This window comes from Melospiza melodia, chromosome 1 (assembly GCF_035770615.1).
Source record: "Melospiza melodia melodia isolate bMelMel2 chromosome 1, bMelMel2.pri, whole genome shotgun sequence".
Taxonomy (NCBI): Eukaryota; Metazoa; Chordata; class Aves; order Passeriformes; family Passerellidae; genus Melospiza; species Melospiza melodia.
In genome coordinates this window covers 124,237,797-124,257,892 of record NC_086194.1, presented here as the reverse complement: position 1 = coordinate 124,257,892, position 20,096 = coordinate 124,237,797, and the positions used below count along the sequence as shown (strand labels likewise).

Genomic DNA, 20,096 nt, shown 5'->3' with positions numbered 1-20,096 from the left:
AGTAGCAGGAAGATGAATTGAATCCATTTTAGCTTAGTTGCCATTAATCCTAGAACAGATAATATAAAACAAAGCTTTGTGTCTCACATTCAGAGGTAATTAAAGATAACCCCAGTACCATGTTATTGAAAGTCCTTCCTATCCACATTCCCAGTGTCCATGGAAGCTCTCAGAAATGCAACTTTATTAGCTGACCTAATGTTTTGCTCATTCTGCTGAGGAAAAATAGTGGACTTTGTTTTAAGGATGTTTTCATGGCTTTCCTCTAAACCTGCAGCTCATCAGTCTCCATAGAGGAGACTGTTTCAAAGCAGGAAAACTGGTTCCATACATGCTGTAAAAAAATACAGGGTGAAAAATATTTTCTTCTTAGGAAATCCTTAAAAATAGAGAGTCCCCACAAAAGTAAAGGGAAAATTTTCTACAAAGGGGTGACAAACAAAACCATAGAGAGCATATAAAAAACTCTGGCATACTGTTTTGCTTGGGTGAAGAATACATATATAGGCCATCTCTGAAAGTGTTTTTTCGTAATGTGATATTTAAATATTTCAGTGAGGAAGACTGCAAGCATAACCTGCCCTCTTTTTGCAATACCTTATACAACAACAGATATTGACTGCACTTCTCAATTAGCTTATGTTTAAAAATTAAATTTAAAATAAAACATTTCCCTGTCGACACAGTTCTCTAACAAAAGTTCCTGCCCTCCAAAATATGTTCCTCAGCTACTGCTGAAAAGTGCAGCATCCACAGTTAAGCACAGCAGCACATCTGAGACATGAGTGACATTTATTTAGTTGTGTAGACCAATTACTTCCCCACATTTCACAGAGTAACACTTGCCTCTTTTGTAACTGCATCACATTGCCAGATATCCATTCATTTTGTGGTCCAAACACAGACCAGCTATTGCTATTCCAGCTGCATAACTATTAAAATTCTCCATAATTCATTTAAAAATCTCATGTTTCCTGAGAGCAGAATTTCATGCTTACATTAAATTTGGATCAAATTTAATCTTGTCACCATTGTGACAGACATACCAGCTCCTGACCAAGAACCATGCTGTATCTCCCACTGCTGCACCTGGGAAAGGGGCTTCATCCCTTGTTTTCCACAGATGGCCACGGAATACTGAAGTCTCTGTGCCTGATGGAGTGAAGAAATATTCACTTTAAGCTACTGTGCCAAATAAACCACCCTAACTGAGCAAGAGTAGTACCGGTTCCATATCTATATTTAGCAATTGAAGCTGACTAAACGTGAAGGGAAGCACTACAGCACTTCAACGGAGATGGTATGAATTGCACATTGACTGAGAGTATCAAGTGCTCTAAGAAAAATTCCTTTCCAGGGTTTCCCCACTGGCTGAAATACTTACAAACAGCTACAGGAACTGTATGTTTCCAGGTAGCACTAACAGAAAAACTTACAAGAAAAAAATTTAGTTTCAGGTGAAAATGTGAACAAAAAAAATCAGCTAAGTAATTTTAAATAAAACTGTTACTCAACAGAAAGGAAAAATAGATTCATCAATCATATGTTCACTACTTCTCATTTTCACTTTGACTCAAAATGGGATGGATGCCACAGACAAGCACACCATACCCACCTATTATATCTGACACTGACATTATTTACTGTGTTTTAAAAAGAATTCTGGCACTTGCATATAATCGTATCAGCTTTAATTGCTAAGATGCACTGAACAGCTCTTCTAAACATAGAAAAAATTTACATTTTAAAAGCAAATCAAAGGCACAAACAGGTGGAAGCACTCCATTGTGCCACATGAGACCCTTGTTCCTACAGCTGCAAACCAGCACGAGTGCACATCCGCTGAAATATCAGCTTGGGAGTAAAAGGAAAGAAGTACGGTGATGAATCCTATAGTCCAAAAAAAAAAAACAAACCCCAAAGCCAAGAGTGCAAGTTTTATTCCAAAATACTCAAACAACATGCTTGAAAATGAAAGGATCTTAAAGTTTAAAAAATTATGTGCATAAATAAGCCAGTTACTAAATTATATCCTCACAGGCAAAATAGGAGATGCAGTCTAAGGCAAACAACACTAAAACAGGCTTACAGCTATTGATAACAGCATCTAATCACTGACAAATGCAAGGATTACTTGGGTGAAGTTCACAGGAGACAATGTACAGTGTGGTATTACTTATTATTTTTATCAGTGAGCTAGATGATGGAACAAGGAGTATGTTTTATTAAATTCAGAGATCACACTAAGCTGGGAGGGATTACAAGTATTTTGGAGGCCATGAACATCATTCAAAAGGCACTCAAATAAACAGAGAAATTGTCTGAAAGCTGCAGCTCTTACAAATGTGCATAACACACTGCAGAAATACAAGAATGCCAATTTGCACAAATTCAGGACAGAAATTAAGCAAAAGTTTGACTGTTGAAGATTCTACAAAACAGGACCTAACTACAATTTATCACAAAATAAATTTACATTATCTGTTGTCCCACTCTTAAACTACAAAAATCAGTCATCCCACTGAGATGTATGATCAGTCTTCTGCACAGGAGACATGAAGTAAATTTCTATTCTCCTCTGGAAACTTCAGTGGAGAGTTCACTGGGGCTGTGCTGACCTTGGTCAGTAAAGGAAGCTGCCTGTAATTGATCAAAAGCTTCAGCTGATCAAACTTGATTCATACATGGATTGGATAATTCTTGCAACTCTTGGCAAGATTCCTGTTAAGCATAACTAAATGGTAAATTGGGGATAACACATGTAGATAACATAAACAGCTAACCTGTTTTTAGATTGGATAAATTACCCTAAAAGAATGCAGCAGCGTACATCCTTGATGGAAAATGAGTTTATACTAAAAGAATAATGAGAAGCAGTTGAGCCTTTCTTCTTAAAAAAAAAAAAAGAAAAAAAGAAAAAGGAAGGCTCCAGGTGGATTGATCAATATAAGCGTATCCTTTCTAAAAGAACTGAAACTCTATAGGGCTTGCAGAGAAATGTGTCTGGGGAGGAGAGAACAGCAAGAGTGGAAATGAACAGATGGAGAGATAACGGCAGACTGGCTGATGGAGCAGAGCAGCAGACAGAGAAAGAAAGAACAACTGGCAGGGAAGGCAGCTAGTGGAAGCAGTAGGTCCTGGCTGGCAGGGAATTACTGGAGCTGAGTACTGTGAGCCTCAAGGTCAAGAGGATGGCTCCAGTGAGGTGTACCAGTGCAGCTAATAAATGGCAATCCTCTGGCATAGACAAAAAAGCCTCAATACCTGTTTCAGCAGCAAGATAAAACCTGCCCCTAGATGGACTCTTCTTACTGAGGGCTCTTCAAACTCATTTATCCCCTTGACTTTGGTGGCTGTCACTCAGCATCAGGGAAAACAGCTATCAAACCTCTTAGGTCATGCTGCACTGCAGGCAAGCCTTTGGTGCCCATGGTACACGACAGGGCTGGTTTGTGCACGAGTGCTGCACCTCAGCTGCTCAGAATGATTAATCTGGGAAGGCAACAACCGTGCAGAGCAAAGCAGGTGGTCATTCTCATGCTGGGCATATGCAATGGAGACAAAGTTTACAGGTGTGCCAGGATAAATCAGGCATGGTTTGGAAGGGGATCTTAATAAACAGTTTGAAAAACTGGTAGATTTATCTCTCCTATAAGAAAGGAACACCTTGCCATCTTCTCCACAGCACTCACAAACAAGAGCAGCATTGATCTGTGATTTAATTCAGATGTGATTCAAGACTAAATGCACAAAGATTTGTCATGTTTTCGTGCAGACTAGGTCTGTAACTCGCTTGGGAAGCTTTGTCACTTGGGGTTTTGTCATGCTGCCTTGTTCCCCATTAGCTGAGTCAGGGGAGGTTTAGGTTGGATATCAGGAAAAGGTTTTTCACCCACAGGGTGGCTGGGCACTGGAAGACGTTTCCCAGGGAAGGGGTCACAGCACCAGCCTGGCAGAGTTCGAGAAACATTTGGACAACACTCTCAGCACATGGTGTGACTCTTGGCGTGTCCTGTGGACTTGATGATCCTGATGAGTCTCTTCCAACTCAGGACATTCTGTGATTCTGTAATATTTTACTGTCTTTGTAAATGACCAGATACAGCTCACAGAAACTGACTTTAATCATACAGCTTGAATGGACACTTCCATTCTACCATCACAGCATAGTTTATTGGTGCTTCCTACTGGCTTATCAAGTATCATGACTATCTGCCTCAAAGTATTTGGTTTCCCTGATTCTTCTCCAAAGAGGGAATTCTGCATTAAGAGTATAATTTTCTTTAGAAAGAAATGTTATTAGGAATTTCTGGTTTTAATTTAAGAAGCAAACAAAGTTAGAGGATTCTTACTGCTCTTTGAAGGCCTATCCACTTGCTTGGAGGAAAATGGGGTGAGGCTTACACTGCTCACTTGAAACATAAAGCAAAACTTCATAAAAAAGAAAAAAAGATTCTACAAAACTTTTTTTTCCTCCTGCCTGGCTAAGGCTTTGTTTGTTTGTCTGGAGGGGAACAAGGATAAAAAAAAGAGGAAATAAGGCAGTGTTTACTCTGTAGAAGAAAAAAAAATCACAATCTACAAAGAGGTTCAGAAACACTTGATTAGCAGAGAGTAAAATTAGGAAAGAAGCAATACTTCCAGCTGTCACAGCTAAAACCACCTGGCTGGCAGCTCTAAATGTTCTAATTATTAGACAGAAAAAATGGGATTGAGAAAGTTGCTTTTTCTTACTTTCATAAAGGCTTAGAAGTAATTGTCCTTGAAGGAATCTTGAAAGTTTTTAGCAGTTTTTCATGCCATCTGTACACCAAAAGAAGGTCTTTTGTTGTTTTAAGAGCATGAAACAGCATTGGATTCTCCAGGACTTTAAATCTATTTTTATGGGATCAAGAAAAAAGGGAGAGGTAGGTGCAAGATCTCTAAAATAAATACTTTGCTTTTAAATAAAATAATATAATTTATATCACATTTAGATCTGCAAGAAGATATTTAAATTGTATTATGGGTTACATATGACACACAAGCCTATATTAGGAGAAAGTTCTGCCATCCATTTTCCCACAAAAAACACTCTAATGGAGTTTGTCCATATTTTAGCTGATGATTCCTCTTGCAACACTCAGTTCTGATTATTTCTACTTATAATGACATCTACTTTATATAAGCTGCTTGAATAACTTTGGATAAACAAGACAATGCACAGAAATTAATATGATCTATATGAATGAAATAAAAATATAGCCCATTAAAAACTTATCTACAGAAACACAAAGACAAAAATTACTTTTTGTCAATTTTTACATGAAGATCTGCAAGCCTTTTTAACTTTTTAAAATTAAATATAAAATTTTTGATGACTAGTGTTAAAATACCTGGTAAAGCTACTCCTGCAAAAATCCCAATGTCTTTCCACTGAGAAAAAAGACTCCAAACCCAAGGCTCCCAACTTTCCATTTTTTCCAAGTTAGTGCATTATTCAGGTTTATTTTTTATAGATTGGGGTTTTTAACTTGCCCACAGGAAAAAAAAACCAAACAACCTTAAAAACACCAGTATCCTTCCTTCCTTCCACAAACTGAGCTTCCATGTATGAGTGGGCAGCTCTCACCACTGGTGCCAGCAGGTTTCTCATAACAGAACCTGTAGAAACTCCCTGAAATAAGTGAAGGAGAGAATTAAATAATTGCTAGCTAGAAGGATACTTGAGGCAAAAGAAGACCTAAGCTTCTGTTTCTGGAGCTATGTGCAGATACCTCTTCTGACTAAAGGACAGGAAATAACCTTATCTCCAAGTGGTTATACGGCATGTAAATGCATTAGAAATGATTATAATTTTAATAACTATTTTATTAATGTTTATAAAACTTGTTTATAAATAAAAGTTAGTACTTTCCCCTACAAAGTCCAATGGGCACTGTTGTGAAAATCTTTTTAGTTTTTTCTAAAGCGTCAGGCCTACCTAAACATTTGCTCAGGAATTAATACTGGGAGGAGTCAGAAAGCGACAAAAGCTTTTGGAATGAGATGAAGCACAAAATTCCTAAACTGATTCACTTTGTGAAGACAACAATTGCTAATAGGTTTTCTCAGTGAAACAGGCTTACATATTTGAATATTATGGCTCTTTACATTTCCCCTTGCTTCTTGTTTTCTTATTATACTTCTTACCATACAAGTTCAGAAGCACATGATGATGAAAGAGGCAAGTAAGGAAACCAGCTTCTCTAGAAGTCTGCCAACTACATGAACACTACACAGTGATGTCTCAAATTCTATCAAGTTTTTTGTGAGTTTTTTAATGAGGAAAATATGGATTTAATGGACTTTGGATGTTCTATGGCAGCTAATGGATTTTGCACAGATGCAAAATGAAGTATTTCTAAATAAGGTCAAAGTATTTCCTTTCAAAAGCATGAAAGCAATCATCAAAGGCTTTGCTGTTTTGACTTAGTATTACTGCAAGGTTGAGGCAAGAACATTTGAGCTAAATGCTTCCTCTTTTATCCAGCTTCACTGGGTATGCCAATAGCCAGAATCATTAATGCCAGAGCAACAGAAATACAGAGAAGATCTAATTTCCACTAATCCTCAAAACTAAAATACGTATCAGCAATTTATTAATTGTGATTTCTACAACAAATACATGACATAAACTATCACACTTGTCTCAGTTTTATAAGCATTTTGGTGATTAAGATGGAGTAGACTAGCCATCACCAAAACCCTACATTTAGTAAGGCTACAGTGTGACAAAAAAAGGAGCCATCAGCTGAACCAAATGCAAAAATGCATATCATTGTGTCTTTTTCTTCCATGATGATATGCTCAGGTGGAAGTGATCTTAAAGCCACCAAGCTTCATAGAGCATTTAAGTTTTCTGTTTTCAGGAACAAGTTCAGACAATGATTGCGAGTTTACCTTTGATTCCTGACTACTATCTATAGCAAGTAAGTTTTAAAACATTAATTTTTAAGTGAATGCACTCCCATGAAAAGAAATAGGTTGGCAAAGAAGGATGGACTAGGATGGACTAGAAGGACGGATACTTGCTTAATCTCCCCATGCTGGAGACAAGTTATTGAACACTTATGAAAATACATGAACTGTCGACTTTAAACGCCTTTTCGAATGCTGGCCATAATGCTAATTTGCAGGCATAACCTCAGATACTTCAGCTTTAGAATTGAGCTTCACAAAGAAGTGAACTGATCAAGTATGTTTCACACTTGAGGCTTTTAATTACAAGAACTTGTTCAGTCTTGTTAATTATATTCCACCCTCTCAAAAGGCAGGAAATGAGGAACAAGGAGAAGAAAAAAGGCAGCAGGGACTGAAAGCATGAGCAGCGACACGGTATTTTAAATTCTTAAGCTGACACACTTTTTTCACAATTCATTTTTAATCAATACAATCTACACATTCTTTCTGAGCTTTCAGCCATATGTAGAGCAAAAACCTACTGGGGTCAGCAAAAGAAACCTCGAATATAGTTTTTCAAATCAACCACAGAGTTAATTGTTTAGCAGTACGTGTTAATAGCCAGAGAGATGATGGGAAATTATCTTGCAATAAAACTTTCAAGACAATGCCAGCTACACTTATTTTCAACTACTCTTCTTCTCCCTGCTGATTCTACCTGCCAGAGTACAGATGAAATACATGGACTTCAAGGTTTAAAGGCTTGCTTTTTCAAATTAGACTCCTTCTCCAAGCATCTGAAAACAGCTACAAAGAAGCTGCAGAAATGTTGAAGTCAACGCTGTAATTGAAAGTTGTGCTTCAAAACTTCCCCCCACATAGAGAAAGGACAAACTGTCTACCCATTAGTGGTAACTTCCTACAAGAGCGGAGTTAAAATACGGGAGCATTCAAGTCGTTGTCCTCAGAGGACCACATTCACTTGCATATTTATCATCACCTCGCAGCCACCAGTCCACGAGAAAAAAAGCTCAGTTAAGAACGCATGAATAATAAAACAAGAACTAAATCTGTGGCAGCTGTGACAGTTATAACTTCTCTCATAATGAAGCAGGTGTCAGCAAAAAGGTACTGCTCTAAGTCTAGGCAAATCAAATGTCATCATCTGATTCACAGACATTCTTACTGACAATTCAGTTGCAATCATCATACCAATCCAAACCCGCCTATAAAAATAGCCCGCTTTGATAATTTTAAACTTACTCTTAATGAATAACTCACAAATTCTGCATTTATGGCAATAGATTGAAAAATATCTGTCAGGTTTTCTGTGATTGAATTATCTATGTTCCTAATGAAAATAAGCATTATTCCAATGACAATTATATTTCAGTTACATATTTTTTCTAGGTAATAAATGCAGAATTTATCCATTTAACTGCAGAAAGCCAGTGACGTCCACATTAATAGAATCATAGAATGATCTGGGTTGGAAGGGACCTTTAAAGTTAGTCATCCAGTTCCAATCCCCCTATCCTTACATTAAGACCAGGCTACTCAAAACCCCATTTAACCTGGCATTGCACACCGCAGGGATGGGTCATCTCCAGGTTCTCTGGACAGTCTGTTCCAATACCTCATCATTCTCACAGTAAAGAATTTCTTCCTAATATCTGTATCGACCCTCTTTCAATCTGAACCTATTCCCCCTTGTCCTATCACTACATGCCCTTGTAAAATGTCCCTCCTTAGCTTTTTTGTAGGCCCCCTTTAGGTACTGCTGCAGCTGGAGTTGCAGCTTTTGCTCCCAGAGAAGCACTCACCCTTCTGCTTTCAGGGACAGGCAGGATGAGTGCCCTTGGCCTCTGCAGATGGCCACAACCAGGTTTCTGGGTTATGTGCACTACAAGTCTCTTCACTCAGCCTTGGAACAACATATTTCCTCCAGCATCTGGACATCGCCATTAAACACACACAGGTGATTAAGATCTTGAAGCACTAAATTTTGGAAACAGTAAATGAAGCTAGATTAATAAATTGCTAAAAAAGCATTTATTCAATCCCATGTCTGTCACAGAAGTGACAAAATTGAGAAAGAGAGAAAATTACATTGCTCTTTAATGACATTTTAGGACAATCTAATATATGGCTTTGGTTGAGGCTTCATTGATCCTGACAATATCACCACTACAGACTTTGATATGCTGTTCACAACTTGCCATTACCATTTACGAGGACATAAATGCTCAGTTTGGAAATAATTCTTTTTCATTAAAATGAGGTTAGCATAATATTAGTTAGAGAAATAAACTTTGTAATATTTCAGATAACTCTCCTTCCTAGCCCACATTTAATTCAAAGTCTAGTATGGTTTTTTCTTTTGCAATGGACAGAGGCATTTTATAAATAAGGAAGGCTATGTGGTAGCAAGTCACAAAACCCCAAAAAATCACACTAAAAATGAAAATAGGACACAGAGGTGAATGCCAAGGAAGAAAGGAAAGCACCTACCTAGTACTATGAAAACATGGATATTTAGTTCAGCTTAACCACAGATGATCTACTAAACCAAAGAGCAGCAAGCTCATGCTAGCCTAAAGGAGGCACAGGTTATACCTGAGATACAAATGTTTCACCAGATCAGACCTATAGGACCCTGTTTGCATTTACACAGGGTTTTTCTTACACATGTTTAGGGTCAGCGCACCTATGTACTGAATGTCTTTACTGCCAGAGAGAAGTGTGAATGTATATTAATGCAAATGAGACTCAGGCTCCCCTAAAAAAAATCAGTTTCCATGTTGGGCCTACCCTGAATAAATTAGCATTAGTAACAAATGAGCATGTTTAACTCTTGTTATAAAGCCACGTACCACAGTGGGGGGTGGGAGTGTCTGTGTAATATTTTGCTTTCAGTAGTGCTTGAGGGAAAGGCTGAGGTATTTAATACCTTCATTGCCTCAGTCTTGAATTATAAGGCCTTTTGTCTGGACACACAGGCCCCTGTACTGTAAGACAGGGAGAGGAGCACAATGAGGCCTCCAAAATCCAAGGGAAAATGGTCAGGGACCTGCTACACCACTTAGGCACACAAGCCCATGGGGATCCACCCAAGAATGCTGAGGGAGCTGGTGGAAATGCTCACCAAGCCACATTCCATCATTTACCAGCAGTCCTGGCTGACTGGGGAGGTCCCAGTTGTCTGAAGGTTGGCCAATGGGACACCCATCTACAAGAAAGGCCAGAAGGAAGGTCCAGGGAACTACAGGCCTGTCAGTCTGACCTCTCTGCCAGAGAAGGTCATGGAGCAGAACATCCTGAGTGCCATCCCACAGCCAGGGGAGCAGGCACTGCCATCATGGGTTTGTGAAAGGCAGATGCTGCTTGGCCAACCTGATCTCCTCCCTTTACAGGGTGACCTGATCAGTGTGTGAAGGAAAGGTTGTGAACGCTGTCTACTTGGACTTTAAAAACATTTTTGCCACTGTCTCCCACAACATTATCCTGGCTGCTCATTACTTGGGTGGCAGCACTATTGAAAGGGTAAACAAACAGCTGATGGCTGGGCCCAGAGAGTGCTGGTGAACAGAGCTACATCCAGCTCGCATCCAGTCACAAGTGGTGTTTCCCAAAGCTCTGTACTGGGGCCACTCCTGGCCTGTTTAACACTGATTATCAGGACAAGGGGATTTGAGTGCATCCCTCAGTCAGTTCCCAAGCACCACCAGGGCAGGAGCGTTGATCTGAGGAGGGTAGAAAGCCTCTACAGAGTGATCTGGACTGGCTAGATCAATGCGCATAGGTCAGCTGGATAAGGTTCAGCTTGGCCAAAGGCCAGGTCCTGTGCTTTGCTCCCAATGACCACATGCAGCGCTACAGCCTTGGGGCAGAGTGGCTGGAAAGCTGCTGGGTGCAAAGGGGCCTGGGGGTGCTGGTCAACAGCAGCTGAATGTGACCCAGCTGTGCCCAGGCGGCCAAGAAGGCCGATGGCATCTTGGCCTGTGTCAGCAATAGTGGGGCCAGTAGAACCAGGGCAGAACCTCGGCACTGGTGAGGTTGCACCTCGAAAACTGTTCATTTTTGGGTGCCTCACTCCTAGAAAGACATTGAGGCACTGGAGAGTGTCCAGAGAAGGGCAATGGAGCTGGTGAAGGGTGTGGAGCTCACGGCCTATGAGGAGCAGCTGGGGCAACTGAGATTGCTTAGCTTGGAGAAGAGGAGGCTCAGGGGAGGCTTTATTGCTCTCTACAACTACCTGAAAGGAGGCTGTAGTCAGGTGAGGGTCATTATCTTCTATCAAGTAGCAATTGATAGTACAAGAGAAAATGGCCTCAAGTTGCACCATGGGAAGTTTAGATTGCACTTTATTCCATTGATAGTGCTGATTAATGGTTGGACTCAATCTTAAAGGTCTTTTCCAACATAAAGCGTTCTATGATTCTATCAGGGAACAATGGATAATTACATTTTTCATCTGACTCAGAGAGTTATAGCAGTACAGTGACCGGTTGTGCACTTTCCCACTCTGGCATTAGGAAAGTGAAGACATGCTGCATAACATACTGCTTTGACTAAACTGGGTTGTAGATCTCCATCAGAATATTTTCCATCTCTTACACCAAAACCCCAATTGCCCAACTGTGGCAATGAATCCAGAGAATAATTTAAAAACCAGGAATAACATAAAAGACTGAAAAAGTTATCTGTAAGGAAACAATACATTTATATATAACGTATGTATATAATATACAGTGTATATATAAATTTACATGGGTACAAATTTAATTTGGGAAAAGATCAATAGAAATAGGAAAGAAACTCAGAGTTTATCTCAGTTTTACAGGCTGAAGGGTTTTATCACATTTCAGTGGATGCTATATTATATTTAGTCTGGTTTCTAGCACTTTTTAAAATAGTCTCAGCACAATCACCTAGCAAAATCACTCCTGAAAAATGTACTACCTACCCCATGAAGCACCTAAGCCACAGGAGTGCTGATCTGCGTTATATTACATGCTGATGCATCCTATATTACAATCTACAGTTTAGACAAAGGCACACAAATGAAAAATGAAAGCACAGAGAAATCAGGCAGCAAGTGCAGAGCTACACAGCAGAGACTGGGGCAGAATTAAAATGAGATTATGAGATCTGAACTTCTGCATAAACTATATTAAGTTTTCTTTTAAACCACAGTGAGAGGGCTCACCTCCAACCACTGCTGAAGATATAAAAAAGAAAAATAAATATAAATCTGCTCTACAAATTTTTGGAGCAAGTCTTTGCACTCCAGGCAGTTAAAGAATCCACTGTTCTCAAAAAGATAACTCACAAATAAATGTTTGTGTATTTTCTTTTTTTTTTGTTATGTTTTTAAAGAAATACCATTTTTCTCAAAGCATAATCCAAAATTTTGGTCTTGGAGAGGTAAACAGTTTAAAAATACAATAGAACAAAGTCTTTTTATCAAAATTCAGCTTTCAAATAAGATTTAAAAATATTATTTTTATATAATATAACAATACAAACCCCTCTGCATGATACAAAGGTAGCTTTGATGCTACTGCATTTATAACAATGTTTTATTCATGTATTTCTTTTGTAGCTCTGTCACTAAGAATCGAATCAGCTACATACAACTTAATTCTTCCCCTGCTAGTTGTGTGAAGAGAAAGATGATATTGCTTTCTGATTGCAGTAAAACAAAATGAAATACATTATCTGTCTGTTCTACTTTGAGTAACAAATGCAGTGAGTATGAGAAATGACATGCATGGCTACTTTTCAACAGAGGTGTCACACATATGGGGTACTTTTTTTTGTTATACATATTTCTGTATTTTCCAAAACTGCATCTACAGCTGTGGATCCAAGTACCTGAAGTACTCTGCCCTATTATCCTTTATATTTGTTTGCAATGGATATTTTGTGATACTGGTAGTTAAAGGGAAAGACCATATTACGCACCTAAATGTTTCCATTCTTAAATAGTGAGGGACTTAAATTGCTTTGTTAACAGTAAAAATATCATAAACAAACCACACTTATGTCCACTAGTACTTTCAGATTTCATCTGAAATTTATTCTAGTGCAGCATATGAGGGAAACTTTTTAAAAACCTATGGAAATGAAAAATCAAATGTTAATTTTCTCCTCAGATTAAATGAAGATTACAGCTAAATTCTTTGTTAGCAAAGCAGATTGCCAGTGACTATGGATGATGACAGTCCAGTGTCACATGGCAAACTAGAGTATGGTATTGATTATTTCACAATAGTGTATGAAAGGTACTAAAGCACCTTCAAAGAAAACCTTAGGTTACCCTTGCCCTGGAAAAAAGGAATTAAATAACCAACTAGGAAAATGACTTCTTGATTAGAAGACAACCTCCCAGGCTTCATGTTCTGCAAACCTAGATAAGCCATAAGAAGACCTGTTACACAGCCCAGCTCCCTCCTACAGCCCCTGCAGAAAAATGGCATATCCCTTCCATCCCTTCCATCAATGCTCCAAGCCATGAAAGTCATTGAATGTGAAAATTACAGACTCCCAAGGATAAAAAGCCTTCAATCTCATGTTTAAATGGGAAGTTTTGGAGAGGAAAAATCTCCATGATTAGAAGATGAATGTTACAAATTATCCTGGACACATGAATTCAGTGTTAGCAATCTGACACAATCAATTTCTTTGGAATTTTGTCCTCAATTTTAAAGGAACCTGCCACACATTAAAAGCAAATAGCAAGAGTAGTTAGATATCAAAGCTTTTGAGTCCGAAATCTGGAGCTTTGGAGGCATAGTAAGAATTCACTGTAAGCATAACATGAAGTTAAGATTCCATAGAAACAGAAGAAATTACCATTCTAATTCATGCAGATGATGCTCTGGTGTTGTTCTGTAATGCAACAAGATGGATTCTCCTGGTGATTAAAAGCAATTTTGAAGTTGTTGGTACTATTATATGTGCAAAAAAAACAAAAAGCAAAACCAAAGACAAAAAGCATCACAGATGTGGCCAAAAGAGGCAGTGAGAAACAAAAGAGAATCAGAGGAGCACTAGCAATACTAGCATAGAAGAAGCTCAGAGAATGCATTTCAAGCATATTCTTGGCACTAAGGAGAATTTTTAGAATAAAGAGACTCCCTTTATTATTCCTATTCTTCTTTTATTTAGGAAGATATAATTTTATGAAGATTTGTTCTGCAAACAAATGAAGATGCACTGACTATTATAAGCAATTATCTTACCACTTTTTCTTCCCAACAGAATAACCTATAAGAATCTGAATACCAGCTAACCATTTATCTAAAAAGATATTGTGCTATATACTCCCTTTTGGATATAGCTGGACTACAATCAAATACAATACTGATCCTAGTTATGATTCTGATGTTACAGAGGTCCAAAGAAAGTATGACTCCTAAAACCCCTTAGCAGCATCCACCAATATTTGTAATAGCTTGGTGCAGCTCTGCCAAACTGTTCATCAAGAATGCCATTGCTTTGCCATTGTAGGCACTGCAAAATGATGCCCCAAGTTCCCTTGGAAGTGCAGCCAAGAGAGAATTATGCATTGCATGTTCTTGACTACTTGTCCATGGGCTCACTGTGGACTCAGGTAATGCCATAGGCTTTTGGCAGCTGGCAGTATGCACAGTGTAAAACATCATTCAGTTTCACTGTCTCAATCACTGTGCTCCACAGAGCAGAAAATTAACTTCGACAGATTTAAAGGAGGTTCTTGTCATTCTCTGTAATTCATATAAATCATTATATATATGGCTTTAAAATCTCATCTGTAACTTAGAAAGAATGATGACTGAGTCAGTGTGATTATTTTATACCATTACAGAAAAAACCCAAACCCAAATTATGAGTTATGATCAAATGTTCATTTTCATTCCAATGGACAGAAGCACTGACATAATTTCTATCTCTAAACATTCTTTCATTTTGAGAGAAGCCTAATTTCTGTATCATCTAACCTTAACTAACATGAATAGTAGTATTTTTTTCATATTGTAAGTGGCTAAGAATTTTCTGCTGAAACTACCTTTTTAATGGAAAAAGAGAATTTATAGGTGACATTTTAGTCACCCATAAAGTGTGTCAGGTTTCATGATTTTCTGTAAATTTAAGCAGCAGTCTTCTGTATTCTGCCTTGTACATACTGCTTTTAGGACACCACATTCAGTCTACTGGGAACAGGTAACTCAGAAGCCAAGCATCTCCAAAACCTCAGGAATGAAATTACCCTAAATCTGAAGAATCCATGACTTTATGCCATGGAAAACACTGTACTTGCAGTGTTCCTGGCCATGCTGTGGAGCAGCCAACCTGTGAAAGCCTTTTTCAGTTTTCTAGCCCCAATACACAATTCCTATCCACCTAGCCAAATTTTTTCCCTTTCTGTTTCACTTCACAGTCCTTGGCCTCTCAGTGTCCACGCTGCATATGTACTAGTTCACACACAGACTCCTGGTTGGAGCAATCCAAGTAATTCCCTTCATGAGAGAATCTATCACAGATGAGAAGACAATAAGCTACAAGACCTAGTTCACATCACCCACCACAAGTCATTCCTTAGCCCCACACTGAAGAGCCCCCCAAGAACAAGTGCATCTCAGTCTCCAGATACACTTTTTTTGCAACTCTAAAATTTTTCCATTGGCCAGACACACCAACTCTACGCCTCAATTCATTTGCAAACAAAGAAGTCAGGGCTGGATGCAGGGCCTGAAATAATGTTCTTAAACATGATACTGGAAGTGCCACTGAGAAACTGCCTTTCCTTCAGGCCCCCTTTGTACCAATGTTGAGGCCACCAGTTTAAGAGTTATGAAAGGTTTTGATCAAGTGTGCTACAGTCTCCTTGAAGCCTTTAATATTTACACCAATGGTGTGTTAGTTCTTTTCATATCATCCACCTGTCTTATTAGTATCCCAATGACAGGGAAAAGAAGAGATGAAATGCTAATTTATTAAATAATTTCCCTCACAAGATAAACCTCTTCATTCAAATGTTAATGTTTGCACTTTACTGATGGGACATTTTTTAGATTTTCTACAGCTATCCTGACTTAGTAACTTCTGAATTTGAAAGCTTACTTAATGCCTACTGCTATTTCTTCTTTGTTTATTCTACTTAGTCACCAAGGCACACTGGACCCACATCTTTGGGGAAGTCTGCTGCCTCCATGATGTCAGGAAAACTCTTCCTACCCTGATACAGCCCTCAGATTACTATCCACTACTAATTCTTCAGGTAGGCAGCAATGAAAAAGGGGCATGCAATCCTGATGGACTATAAGGATATTATGAAATTATGCTGGAAGAAAATTAGAAGTGCCAAAGCTCAAACTAGAATGTTATTTGACTATTGCTGTAAAAGACAACAGAAATGTTTTAATAAATACGTCCACAAAAATAAAAAAAAAAAAAAAAAAAAAAGAATGGCTAAGGAGAATCTTCATCCTTTATGAGATGTGGGAATAAAACACTGGCAACAGATGAGGAAAACTGTGAGATACTTAAAGCCTTCTTTGCCTTAGTCTTTATTAGTAAGACCAGTCCTCTGGGTACCCTGTTCACTGAGCTGGAAGACCGGAATAGGGAGCAGAAGGAAGCCCCCACAATCCATACTCCTTGGGAAAATGGTCAGGAACCTGCAACACCATGAGGTGTGGACCTTACTGCTCTCCACAATTTCTGGAGAAGAGGCTGGAGCCAGATGGGAGCTGTCTCTTCTCCCAAGTAACAACTGATAGGACAAGAGAAAATGACCTCAAGTTGCACTAGGGAAGGTTTAGGTTGGATATTAGGAAGAGTTAATTCACCCGAAGGTGGTCTGGCATTTGAACAGGCTGCCCAGAGAGTCACAATCCCTGGATGTATTTAAAAGTTGGGTAGATGTGGTGATTAGGGACATGCTTAATGAATGGATTTGGCAGTATTAAGTTAATAGTTGGACTTGGTGATCTTAAGGGTCTTTTCCAATGTAAATGATTCTATGATCCTGTAAACTGACCAATGTCTGTTAACCAGCTCAAAGAAATTACATTATGAAACAAAACTCTACACTGGCAACCATAGTAGGAATCCATAAAGAAGAGGAAAATAGAAATTAAATATAGACTTAAATTATTATTTTAAGTGAGAGCCACTAATTGCTGTTCAACAGGTACACAGTTTCCCAAGGAAATTTTCTGGTATGCAAACAGCAGATGGCAGAAATCGCAATTACTGAGCTATGGTTGCAGGCTACTACCACTGATAGCCAGCTTGTGTAAGAATTCTTTCATAGTCTTGATGGGGAATGGGAGAAGGCATACTCTAAAGGTATTAGGAAGAATTTTCTTTTTCCAGTGAAAATTTACTTCAGGAAGATATGTGAATATTCTTCCTCACTTGTGAAATTTCAGTCTCAGCCATGAGTGCTGATTTCAGTCTCAGTTAGCTTCAGGCATACAGTTTTGCCTATGTGCTCCTGATGCTCAATGGTGTATTCTGCTTCCCAATAAAACTAAAATATATGGGACAGTCATGTCTCACTCAGCTCCTACAGATGGGCTGACTGATTTTTGAACAAGAGTATTTAAAAATTATAAGAAATTTAGGAGAAAGATTTACTGAAATAGCTACCTCATCTGCATTGTCTTATTTGTTTTTGTACACCTGATTGCAAACTGTACACACAGTTTGATTAGTCCTGCTGTGTACTTCTCAGGGCACTGTAATTGGTTCAGAAGCAAATCAGAGAGCTGCTTCTGAGTGCACCTAAGCTCAGGAACTATGTCCTTACACATTTTTAATGGAAAAAAAACCTGACCAAAAATCCAAAACTAAGAACAACCCAGCAGCATCACCCAGTGCTTTGACACTCTATAGCAGCTTTCTCACAATAAAAGATAAAACTCAGAATCTGCTGATTTAGTGGTCAGCCCAAATGAAGTCAAATGAGAGCCAACAAGCATCCTTCCTTTCCTTGTGTGTGATCACTTCAGAGGAACCTAGAAGAAAGAAATCTCATATGGTGATGGAAACAGAGTGAAGGATTGCTATTTCCATTATAGTATTTTTATTTCTTTAAACACCAGTATTTAAAATCTGACATTTCAGAAAAGGAAAAAAGTCTTGTGTTTGCATAAATAGACAAACAAAGGAAGACATATACTCTTCTTGCCTTGCAAGAGAAGGTGGAAACAAAAGACAGAAGTGTCCCCTGCAATAGCTATTTAAATGTCTTCATTTAAATAGAACCTGACACATCATTTTTAGCTGCTTAAGACGGTTGTCAAATTCCCTCTTCCACTGCAAACCACATAAAAAATCCTAACAACCAAGAGCTGCCTGGGGTTTTGGGCTGTAATGGTAGCACTAAGCAACAAAGGAGGAAAGCAAAAGCAGACCATGTCCCTCACACACATATGTCCTGATCCACACACAGTTCAGACACCACCATGTGTTCCAGTGTGTCTCACCACACAGTGCAGGACAGCAGACAAAAGAACAGATCTGAAGTCCCTGCAAATCCACCCTCCCAATCCCCATGCAGGCAAGCAGATAAGCACAATGCTAGTCTCAGCAACTGCTTCATGCAATTAACAGACCCATTTACAATCTGGCTCTGAATTCATTTTCACTGTCCCTTATTAAGTCCTGGTAAAAAAAAAAAAAACTGGTTCAGAAGGCATTTTGCCCCCTCTTTTTACAAAGGACAAGATAAAGGCTACATTTATGTATAAAGATGAATACTTAGTATTTATATTTAAAGCTACTTCTGTACCTCAGACCAAGTCAAATTTCTCAGTCCACATAGTTAGTGCTTAGATTAGGCTGGAGAAAGAACTGAATCTCTGCTGAGCTACCTAAGAACCACATATGCAGCCAGGTTTATCATCATGAATTCAATACATCTTTTTTCAGCATAATTTTTTTCATCTGTCTATTACATTTACTCACATCACATTCAGGAACACTTCAGGAATCAGATTTTGTTCTCCCATCCTCCAGTGTACCTGAGCTGATGTAAGTTTTCACATGCCTTTTTTTTTTTAATATCTGCTTTTAGTTGAAAACATAGCATATAAGATAAATGAGAAAAAATATAGAAGAAAATGAGAATATTACAAAATGCAAATATATAATACTGTATGGAAGAGTTATTGTGGTTAACAGCATGCAAGATAAGAGCAGCATTACACCTACTAATAACTAACTAAATAAAAAAACTGGCTAAATAAATTTACCTGTGGACAGCCATGACCTAGAAACATTAAGTTCTTTATTCTATATCATTACAATCTCTTATTAATGATTGCAATTTTCATTACAATCTCACCTCACTATTCCTACACACACCAAAAAAAAAAGAAGTTTGAAGCCATCCACAGCCCCTTCTTGAGGAGTTTCTGTCTGGAATTGTTAGCCAGGTTTGTTCTCCCTGAGGCAGAGGCAGTCTGTACTTGTCTTTTTACGAGCCTGCTCCTTCTGTTCATTATTAACTGATAAATACCTCCCCCAAAAATACATTCACCCAGTTTTGGTCTGGAAACTGTTTTTCATCTCTAAGACTGCAAATGTAAACTAAAACATCTTTCCTCAATCCTCCAATAGCATGTTTTACACATTTCAGCCAGAAAGCTATGTGCCCATTTGCCTGTCTTACAGGTTAGGTTCAAAACTTGTTGTGGGTTTGTATTTCTTGCCTTGAAGATATGTAGTAGGTCTAAAGAGATTATTTTGTTAATCACTCCAATACCTCAATCTGGGATCCTATAATCATTCTGGGCCTCATCTGCTTTGCATCACCTGGCAATTTAAGTTGTGCAAGCTATATTAAGTGCTCACAGATTTTCATATGAATGGCATGTACAAGATGTTCCAGCTTACGCTGAATCCACCAACTGCAATAGACTGTTAGAATATTATTTTTTTAAACAGGATTATACTCACAAATATCCCTTTGTTATAATGTGAAGATGTCTGGAAATGCCAAAATTACTTACTGCTCTGCGCACCCTTTTGTTCCAAGGCAGTTGAGAGCTCTTAGCGCCTCTGTAAGCTTTGTGTTTTCAAGTCTGACAACCAACTACCTAAATATCCATTTAACTGTTATGACACACCATCACCTTGTCAGAGTCAGATAACATACAGCTCTGAAAATCCATTCACCC

At 38.5% G+C, this 20,096-nt stretch overlaps 1 protein-coding gene across 9 annotated transcripts in view; it reads right to left on the bottom strand.

The window, feature by feature from the left end:
• DLGAP1 (DLG associated protein 1) overlaps window positions 1-20,096 on the bottom strand; it is a 403,108-nt gene that overhangs the window by 344,933 nt on the left and 38,079 nt on the right. The window contains exon 2 of one of the 9 annotated variants that reach the window (XM_063166779.1): window positions 1,047-1,152. The exons of 7 other annotated variants lie outside the window; for them this stretch is intronic. The gene's annotated coding sequence lies outside the window, so the exon portion shown is untranslated. The remainder of the gene's footprint in view (window positions 1-1,046; window positions 1,153-20,096) is intronic. One more of the 9 variants, XM_063166794.1, reaches the window with a different exon arrangement.